This window comes from Phalacrocorax aristotelis, chromosome 3 (genome assembly GCF_949628215.1).
Source record: "Phalacrocorax aristotelis chromosome 3, bGulAri2.1, whole genome shotgun sequence".
Lineage (NCBI taxonomy): Eukaryota > Metazoa > Chordata > Aves > Suliformes > Phalacrocoracidae > Phalacrocorax > Phalacrocorax aristotelis.
In genome coordinates this window covers 80,412,561-80,422,789 of record NC_134278.1, presented here as the reverse complement: position 1 = coordinate 80,422,789, position 10,229 = coordinate 80,412,561, and the positions used below count along the sequence as shown (strand labels likewise).

The 10,229-nt window shown below is 40.1% G+C and overlaps 1 long non-coding RNA gene across 2 annotated transcripts in view; it reads right to left on the bottom strand.

Moving 5' to 3' along the window:
* Positions 1-634: 634 nt before the first annotated feature.
* The window catches only part of LOC142054929 (uncharacterized), a 210,489-nt gene continuing 200,894 nt past the window's right edge, over positions 635-10,229 (bottom strand). For both annotated transcript variants that reach the window (XR_012659731.1, XR_012659732.1), the window contains exon 3: positions 635-8,174. This is a non-coding gene — a long non-coding RNA (uncharacterized LOC142054929). The remainder of the gene's footprint in view (positions 8,175-10,229) is intronic.

Sequence of the window (10,229 nt, the reverse complement as noted above, 5' to 3'; positions counted from 1 at the left end):
GAAAGACAGCGTGTAGATGATAAGCAAACAAAACCAATACTGTCATTTTACAGGTGGTGAGTTGATAGAAAACTGACCCTCTGTTTCGGAGAAAGGAGCTAGCTGCATTTTTCACCTCTAAATCCAGACGTTAGGAGATGCTCAGGAGTTCAGAAGCATGCCTGTTTGCTGGGAAGTGTGCCTGTTTGTTGGGCTACATCCCTGTTGCCCAGAAGTGCAATTCCCATTCAATGAGATCAATAGATACCCCATATGTGAAGTAGTACATAAATGGACATGGTACTAGAGATTCACCTTGCTAGCAAGAGGTCCTCAGTGCAAATGAGTAGAAAGTTTTATGCAGGGGGAACATCTGGGTTGTGCGTGTCTAAGTTTTGGGGGTTTAAAGCGTCAACTATAAAGAAACAGCAAATCACAAGAAAACAGAAGCATGGTTGTTCTAATGTAATCTTGAAAAATATTTCACCTGTTTCAGAGTAGAAAACGTTCAGGAAGCTATGTCATCAATATTACTTGTGTTATTTAACCAATCTATTCTTTCTAATAAAGAACCATGAGAAATAAAAAAACATTGATCTTTATTTATTGAGTTCCTAGTGAGTATAGTTAAAGTTGACACAAATCAATCACAATAAAGTTAAAAGGATAATATAGCATAATATGACTCAAGATTGTACTGCAAGTTTAATTATTGAAACTCAAAGTTTTAGCATACGTAGAGCAGTGAAGAGGAACGCCCAGTTAATAGTATTAAGGTGTACACCGTAATAACACAAGAGATTCAGAAAGTGCTGCAACATCATGTTTCTAGAGAGGTTCCTGCACAGAAGAGAGGTCTGCCACGCAGGACTTTCAGTCATTTCACGAGGATTTAAAGATTTTACCAGTTTGGGCTGGGGTTTTTTTTTGTTTGTTTTTTTTTACATCTGAGTATTTGGCATTAGAGCACTAAGTGGTACAGCAGGCGTTCAGTCAAAAGACTTTAGCAACAAAGAAAAAAATGCACAGAATCATTACATCACACAGCTTAAAAAAGAATCAGTCCAGTATATTAAAACATCACGGCCAGAACACCCTTTTCTCCCTCAAACAAAATGACACATCTGCACACCGTGGGCACAAACTGGACACGTATCTCGGAAAGACAGTCCTCCTAACTCTGAACAGTGGAGAATTTATCCTTTCATTGTGTCAGTGCACTTTGTAATTTCAAAAAATATATACTCAGTCTTTTGTTTTTCTGTTGTACAAAGTGATTTACACAGAACAAAGGTTTTCTTTTAAAAGGTCATCCCCACCCCTTTACCCTATCCCACAGTTTATACACTCCTGGTGATCTAAGAGTAAAAGGATAAGGAAATTCTTGGTACTTATAAACATTTTAAAATGTTTTCTCAGCCAAAGCAGATAGAAAATAGAGAAAGGTGAGGGGAAACAGGTCTCTTTGTAAGGGAATAAGTGACTCTTTGATTTCCTTTTCTCTTGCATTCATTGCTATTAATTTAAAACTTTCCAGGCATTCTGCAGGCAGTAAAATGGGCCAAAATATTCTTTGTTGTCTGTTTATAGTTTTGTTTATGAGGCATGCTTTCAGCAATGGTTGGCAAATGGCAAATATACGTGCCAATAAAGTTCACTTCTGTCTTATGCTGTTTAAACACAGAAAATAAAAAGAAACAAAAAGTCTTTTGAGACAAGGGAAAGCAATATTAAAATCACAATTAGCAAGACAAATCTAGTTTTCCTCACCATCCCTCTGTTATGTGTAATCTACTGCCACTACCTTATTGTTGTTAAGTTCTTAACAGTACATGTCCTCTCAGTGAAGAAAATAAGACCTGTTGCAGAAAAGCATACTGTGGGTTTAAGACTGGGAGAGATGATGCTCTTTTAGTTAGTTAAACGATGACTCTCTGTCAGAGAAGGTCCCTGTCTTTTGAGATATTTCAGAAACTTTTTTGTAAACTAATTCATACTGATTTTCCAACATTATCCCTTTTACATTGCAAAAGGAAATAAAAAACACTGTATAACTAGTTGCTGCTTTTATCCAGATTCTTCTCGTACATAAACAGACAATTCCTTCTCTGGCCTAAAACAGAAAAGAAAAAAAAACCCAACCACCAATAACAAAAACCTGTCTCCAAAGGCAACTTCTTGAGAGTGCTGTGTAACTGCTTTCTGGCTTTGCACTGGCCTTCCTGCTGCGAAGCGGTCATAGGCATAAAGAAGGAGAGAGTGGAGGAGACCCAGTCTGCAGGGACATGGACATGTCTACAATAGAGCCTTCAAAGCTACAGGTCTCCCCATGCCCTATTTCCTCAGTTGTGGCCCTTCAGCCTGGCAACAGGCTGATTGACGTGGGATGTAGTAGAAATTTGTAAAACTACGAGTGGCACGAAGGCAGCATCAAAGCACAAAGTAAACAGCTGCTTCCTTCCTCTTTAAAAAAGATCCAGGAGACATCAAATGAAATTTGCAACTGTTTGATTCAAAAACCCCCAAAAGGAGACAGTTCATGCAGGTTGTAAATAAGCTGCAGAACTCCTCATTGCAGAACTTTATGAATGTTAATATTTAAATGGTTAAAAAAAAGGCAACTGGAGAAATTGATGGAAGAAAAACACATCCATGGCTACTAATAGAGCCACCAAGTTCACTCTTCTAAGACAGAACTAAAGCATGGGTTTCTGGAGGCTGAGAGGGTAACTTTGGGGAAGTTCCATGATCCACTTGCTCCACACTACTTTTTTTCCTTGGACGTGTGCTCCTAGTTGACCGTTGGAAATGGGACACTGAGGTAGATGGACTGTCAGTAAAGCTGTTCCTATAAAGATGTTTCCATTTCAGGATGGTCTTAGGTCACGTATGGCAATTTTTTTTTCTTCAGATCTGGAAGAAAATGACCAAACCCAAAGAATGCAGTTTTATGAAACCCATTTGGCCTGCCTGGACATCTGGTGGCCACAATCTTAACCCTTCATTGGGAGTAAGCCAAATGCTGCACATTAGTGCAACACCACCCCAGTGCTGCAGACCTGGAGATGACATGAGGAGAGATGAGCTCTTCCCCCTTCCCTGCTGCCCAAGCTCCACTCTATTCAAACGACTAAGCAGAGACTTCTGTGTGGTTAGGAACACAGGTGAGCAATATTTCTTCCAGTATAATCCCTTCTCAGGGTTTTCATTGGGGTTTTTTCCCCTCCCCCTAGGCTCCTCAGGGTGGAAATGAAGGGGGCAGTAGGGCTTAGAGTTGATTCATGTCATTCAGAAAAAGGACATATTTGGGGAAGGCAGAGGGAAATTATGTTGTGCAATTTCTTTTCAACGTTGTCTCCCCTGTTGCCTGGTGATGATGGCACCCTCCAGGGCACTCAATATCAACCCTTTCAGAAAGACTAAACTGAGTCAAACATTGGAATAGAAATGAAAATAAAGGCAACCTTGCCTAAATCTCAAAATGGAAAACATAAAATTATATTAATTAGATAATGTCATCAAAAACTAATTATCATAGCTATAATTTTCCTAGCCAGCCTTTTTTTTTCCCCTACTGATAAATAATAATTATCTATTGGCTACAATAATGTGATAGTCACAAAAGCACAATCCATTAAGATTTAATTGTACTGCCTACAAGTAAAAGTTTATGCATTGTATGCATTAGGATTTGCAGCATTAGGACCAAGCTCTGTAAACATTTCCTCAAATGTTTAGGGTGAGGTTGCTTGCTCATTGGTGTGATCACACCACTGGTAGTTCTGATATATTGCTGCAGTGCCCTAAGGACACAAACGAGGCAAAATTAGTGGGCATAGACTCCACCACCAAGGACAGCTGGAAAAACAACTAACCTTTCAGGAACACAAGCCAAGGGGGCCCAAAGACTTTTCATGGGCAATTTGTCCCAAGTAGCGGGCAGTAAACTGAGCTGTCCCAAGAGCAGAAGGGACTCAGATCCAGAATTACAAACTGGTACGTCCCTTCTCTGGGAAGACACATCTATTCAAGCACCCTAAACAAGAGATCAGCTTTCCTTTTAGTGCCAGCTCAGCTGGGCTGAGCGAAGGCTGCACCCACTCTTCCCACTACCCGGCTGGCTGCATTGGGAAGCAGCAGCAGTGCCCTTCGGGACGATGCTGCGTTTTCCACTTCCACCTGTAACACAGACGTGTGCAAATGCCTTTCGTGCCTTGTGCACTGCAACGGGGCAGCTCACAGAACTGTTGTCTGGATAGAGTACATAAAATACCAGACTCTTCTGCTATGTACATATACAGAGTACAGTATTCAACCCTCATGTGCAATACCTTTGGAAATACCGCAGCGAGTGATGTTGGGGGAGGCTTTAGTTTTCCTACTGATCAAAATCAACCATAGCTTAAGATAAACTGAAACTTTAGCTTTTTGCCATAATGCAAATGGACCTTTAAAATATAAATAGCAGTTACAGTTAGCTCAAACTTCAGCAGCCAGTGGTGACATTAAAGAAATGCTTGGCAAGAGCAAATGCTGAGTCATATAAAACTGACAAAATAATATGGGCAGTTATCACCAAAATGCATTATTTATCACTGAAACCCATTGACGCCTGTGCTTACACAGGAACCCTCCTGTGATATTGAAGGCCAAAGTATCTTCTCTCCCTAACAACAGTGTTGTATCTTTGGCAACTCTAGCAGGAACTCAGAAAATCAATAGCACTTCATGAGCAAGGTCTCGGTCTTCTTCTTTTACGAGGATTCTGTCAATGCAAGTGGCCATTACTGTACTTTAAAGGCATGATATAAAATTGCTTCAACAAGATATAAGACACACGGTTTGAAAGAACCTGGTGAGAGTATTTTAGTCAAAGTTAAATAGTTTCATCACATAATTACTTCTATTGGCACATCTCCAGCTGGATACACTCATGCAGGGTACGCGCTTTCTATGATGGGGTGGGGAAATTGTAAGGGAGGTCTGTCGATTTGCTCAGGTTGATCTAAACAAGGTCAAACTGCTAAAATGAAGCCACAACCAAGCATCCAATACTATTGACAGTAACACAGTAACAACAAAGTTGCTGTCTTTTTTTTTTCTTTTTTTTTTCTTTAGCTAAGTGGTCTGAAAGTAGTTTTAGTTTTACAGCTGAAAAATATGTCATTCTGATTTGCAGACTGGTAATTCATTTTCTAAGGACTGTTTAGAATTTATTCAGGGGGAAAAGGAAGCTGTGCTGGTTCCTATAACTGATTCACATTATATGACAAAATTTAACTTTTGTGTTTTATGGGATTTTATGAATTCCACTAAAACCATTAGCTGGTTGTCTCTTTGTGATTAAATTTAACCACTTATGCAGTACTTTAAACTGATGACAGTCTCGCCTGTATTTATGTTTTCTTTTGTTTAAAATGCATGTATCTCGGAAAATACCACATCACAGAGAAAAGAAAAAGACACTTACATTGATTCTCTGTGAATGAGAAAAAGCCCTTGTGTGTACCAAAAAAATCACCTAAAAATAGAAGGGTTAAAATACTTTCTGTGTGGAAAGGGCCACCCATAGCACAGAGGAGATATAACATTATTTCTTTTCCTGAAAAGACTTTTGAAGTGCTAAATACCTTAACTCCCTGACTCAACACCTGTCTACACTGTACACATGCCAGTTACCCCTAGGTTCTTTTTTTAAGAGTGCTCCCTTCAGTCAAAACCTTCCAGGTTTGGGTTACAGTTCAGTGTAGGACCACTGCCATTAGACAGATTAGGTGAACCAAGATTTGTTTGGCCTTTTTAAGCCTAAGCAGTCCCCAAAGCTGTATCAATAGGCTTTGCAGCATCAATTCACATGGCTTCAATTTACGCCCCAAAACATGTAACAGCTATCCTCAGCATCAGGCTATAAAAATGCTGCTTTAGTGGGTTGAAACACATTATTTCATATTTTTAAACTGAGAATACTGGCTGTAGCCATGCCATATACCCACAGAGGGTCAGATGTTAGCGATGTGTCCATGAACACTCTGTAGGAAAAAAACCACGATTGGTGGGGACATAAGTCACTTTGCACCATTTGGTCTGGGAATCGGAGAACAGTCCTTGATCCTAAGTGAACTGAAATGATGGATATATTATATCTACAGAACAAAACCTCTGCTTGTATACACATGGGCAGATAACGCAGATATACTATGTAGAGATGAGTTTCCCATATTAAATTGCATTTATGAAGCTACTTTGATGACTGTACTTGTACTCTAATCCAGTTCAGTTGGCTTTTGTTCCAGCTTCACACAAATTACCTGCTTCAGACAGTTTCTTGCTTATTTTATACCATTATTAGCTGATCTTAGGCTTAAGACAATAAGTATTTAGTCCAGAAAAAATGCCAGATGTAAAAATGAACACTGTATCGCCCAGCAAAGCCAGACATAGAGTTTCTGACCTCCATAAACCCCCTTTCTCTCTATTTCAAGTGAGGCACTCTCATATATATCTCTGCAAGCTACGTCAAGGCCTCTTAGATATTTTTCTAATACCTTCATTATAACTTCTGTCTCTCTCTCTCTGAGGCTACTCAGTTCCTATGGACTGAGGAGTTAAAGGTTCAGGTATATGATAAACAATATTGCTAACACTTTTAAAAATATTTTTTCTGCCTGAAATATTCCCCCATAAATGTTAACTGCTTCAGCATGATGTATGTAACAAATGATTGCATTTCTTCTGGAGGTTGTGATTTTCCAAACTTCGCACTAACAAGCCTCTTACAGTGCACCACAGAGCCCCGCACCACAGCTGAGGGACGGTAATATCCACACTTAGTTGACTAAAACGTCCATAATCAGAAGCCGTGCTAAATATCGTATCACAAATAGTGTAAGTTGATGGTGTGTTCTTGGAGCTTACCAATTCAAGAAGTGGTAAGCTACACATATTTGACTTGTCACCTTTTCTTACAGGCTCCCAAAATACTTGTTTTTTAATGTGTTTACTGGGACATTTTTGGTTTTCATGGTTCCTGTTTATTTATGTCTATAAGGCCTCTAATTGCAGTAAGACTATCCCTCCTGTCAAAAGGCATTTCAGTTGCTAGTATGGATCAAGATTATCAGCGTGTCAGCTCTGTCTTGTTGCACTGCCACAGTGAGAGAGGGAAGTGCAAAGCAAATGCTCATTCACATAACAAAAAGCAACAAAGGCAAAGCTGAGGATCAGTCATCCCACGTCTACATCCTGGCCAGAGAGAGAGAAGGTGAGGTGCTGCAATAATTCTGTGGAGCTGCCTTCTTCCTGAAGGTCAGGTTGTCCAGCCTTTTGGATGGTGGTTAACGAATGTACTGGCTGCCATATCCCAGCTATGCACAAGGATCATCTAAACAGTACACTATATAGTGGATTTGGCTCATTAAAAAAAAAAAAAAAAATCAAAGTCCAGGTATTTGTTTCACCTCCCATTCATTCCAGGTATTATTAACCTGTGTGCTTTGTCCCCCTACTCTTCACTTAACAACGCCTTAAACTTTTGAATCCTTGGGTGAGAATTTGAGATCATACCTGAACACCTAAGTGCTGTTTTCCAGCCACTACAAGAGCATAACGTGTTAAATAACTAGCCCTTAATGTCAAAAAATCAATCTTTACCATAGATTTCTGGCATTAATTTTATAAGTGCCATAAAACATGCTTTTTACTGGGTAGTTTTGTTATATAATTTCTTCCACAAGAAGAACAGTTTCTGTATAGTTAACACATGTGGCAGCGTAAGGAAGCATAAAAACAACAACACTGTAAAATTCATACTAAATGATTGAAATAATAACTAGAATATGTGTAATTTGAGTAGCAGCCTGAAACAACAGGCAGAGAGCTGAGCAGTGCAAAACCAGACAAACTGCAAAGGAAAGTGGTCAAACCCTTAGACCTGAGCAGGAAAAAAGAGACGAGGTGCACATTTTTGGTAATTTCTCATTCAAAAATATACTTGCCATGAAGAACAGAAGTACTTGAAGGAACTCTTACGACACTAATCAAGGAATTTTCTGGATGTTGGGCTATAAGGTCTGCAGCACCTCTTAGAATGGGATGAGTCAACTTGTGGAGGAGGTGTGAGTGTGTGCGCTCAGGTAAGAGGGCTGCTTGCAGAGGGAGGCGATGTACATCTGTGTGTCTTCGAGTGGGACGAAGCCCTGTAATTTTCAAAGTAGAACAGCACAATGTTATTTAGCACAGGTGTCTGTAATTGTGGTACTGAGAGAAATCAGTGCTCAATGGCCCACAACTTCACCCTTCCACCAGTATAATGTGACAAGTTGTCTGCAATAGAGGAAAAAGAAGAGTAGGAATCTGTACAATCCACAGTGCAAAAAGCATTTTTAGCTACACACAGACTCTCCTGTGTGACAAATATTTATTCAAGTGGTGCAGTTTCTGTTCAAAACCAAGTTTCCTCTATTGGGAAAACAGATAATAAATTTAACACCTCTACAATTTCATACTCATGTAGCAGGAGCCATCTTAAAATGTTTCTGTTTCTTTCAGAAGTAATTATGTTCCCCCCATAAAAAGGTATATGTCAGACCAATATAACCTTTTAGGCCTTTTCATTCCAACTGCTGTAGTTTTAGAAACAATGAAATTCCCTTCTGAGGACAAATAACATGAATAAGTCAAACAGTAATTTTAAGAAGCAGCGCGAACATCAGCAGTATGAAGCAAGTATTCCACTCCTACCCTTGCACACAAATATGTGAACCCACAAAACTCCAGTAAAAAATTTTATGTTCAAGGGAAGTAATACTTCTGCCATAAATCTACAGGTAGAAATCTCACAAAAGAGGAAAATTTGTTCACCATTCCCCTGCAGCATTTTCTTTTCCCTTTCCACCGCTTATATAGCTACTTGAGAAAGTAAAAATAAAATATTAAAAAGGATTAAAAAGAAGTAAATGTGTGCTCTTTAGGAGATCAACTTGCTCACAAACACATTAATAACTTCTGATTGATTGACTGATGCTACAGCAAACTAAATATGAAATAAGAAACAATCAAGTCCAATATCCACCTGAATTCATTACTGTCGATCATCTGGCATCTGAGTATTGACTAACACTCAACAGTATCCCAGGCTGCATTAGGCAGAGCATCACCAGCAGTTCAGGGAGGTGATCTCTGCCCATGGCTCAACACTGGTGAGACACACCTGGGTACTGTGCCCAGTTTTGGGCTCTCCAGTGCAAGAAAGGTATGGACATACTGGAGCAAGTCCAGTAAAGGGCCACAAAGATGATGAGGGAACTAGAGCATCTCTCATCTGAGGTGAGACTGAGGGAACTGGGACTGTATAGCTTGGAGAAAAGAAAGCTATGGGAGGGAATCTCATCAGTGTGTATAAATACCCGATGGGAGGGAGTAAAGAAGATGGAGCCAGGCTCTACTCAGGGGTGCCCAGTGACAGAACAAGAAGCAATGGGCAGAAACTGAAATGCAGGAAATTCTCTTTTAACATAAGAAAAAAACCCAAACCTTTTTTACTGTAACAATGATTGTGCACTGAACCAGGTCAGCCAGAGAGGTTGTGGAGTCCTTGGAGACATTAAAAACCCAACTAGACAGGGCCCTGAGCAGTCTGCTCCAAGTGACCCAGCCCTGAGCAGAGGGTTGGACTAGAGCAACTCCAGAGGTGTCTTCTCACCTCAACAGAAGGAGGCTATCCTGAAAACATGTCACTGAGACCCACCCAGACTTGGCCTCTGTCTTATAGCATACAGTTTTTATTGCTCCTCACCCAAAGAAACTGTGCCTTGCATCTGATAACCTGAACATGTCTGTTCAGCTGCAGCGTGTGTACACACTACTGTGGCTCTGGAAATTTGTGGAAGGTACTTGGCCTCTGAGACAACTCTGTGCCAGTCCACTACACCGCTCTAGATGAAATCAGAATGAATTAGAGCTGTACCCTGAAAAGTTCCTTTGGGAGCTCCTGCCAAACTATGGAAAGATGAGTCAGAAACCTGTAGAGGACACCTTCTTCCAGGAAGAGTCCCCAGGTGAGGAGTCGTCCAGAGGTTCCACTAAGAATTTGGGGTCATCACTACCTCGCCTTTCTGAAACGAGGGCATGCAGATCCATCCAAGCAGTCACCCCAAAAGCTAAAAAAAAAAAAAAAAAAAGCTCTTTCTGAAAAATTTAGAAACAGTCACAAATTCAAAACCTAACGACAGTTTTAAGCTTTCATACTAGTT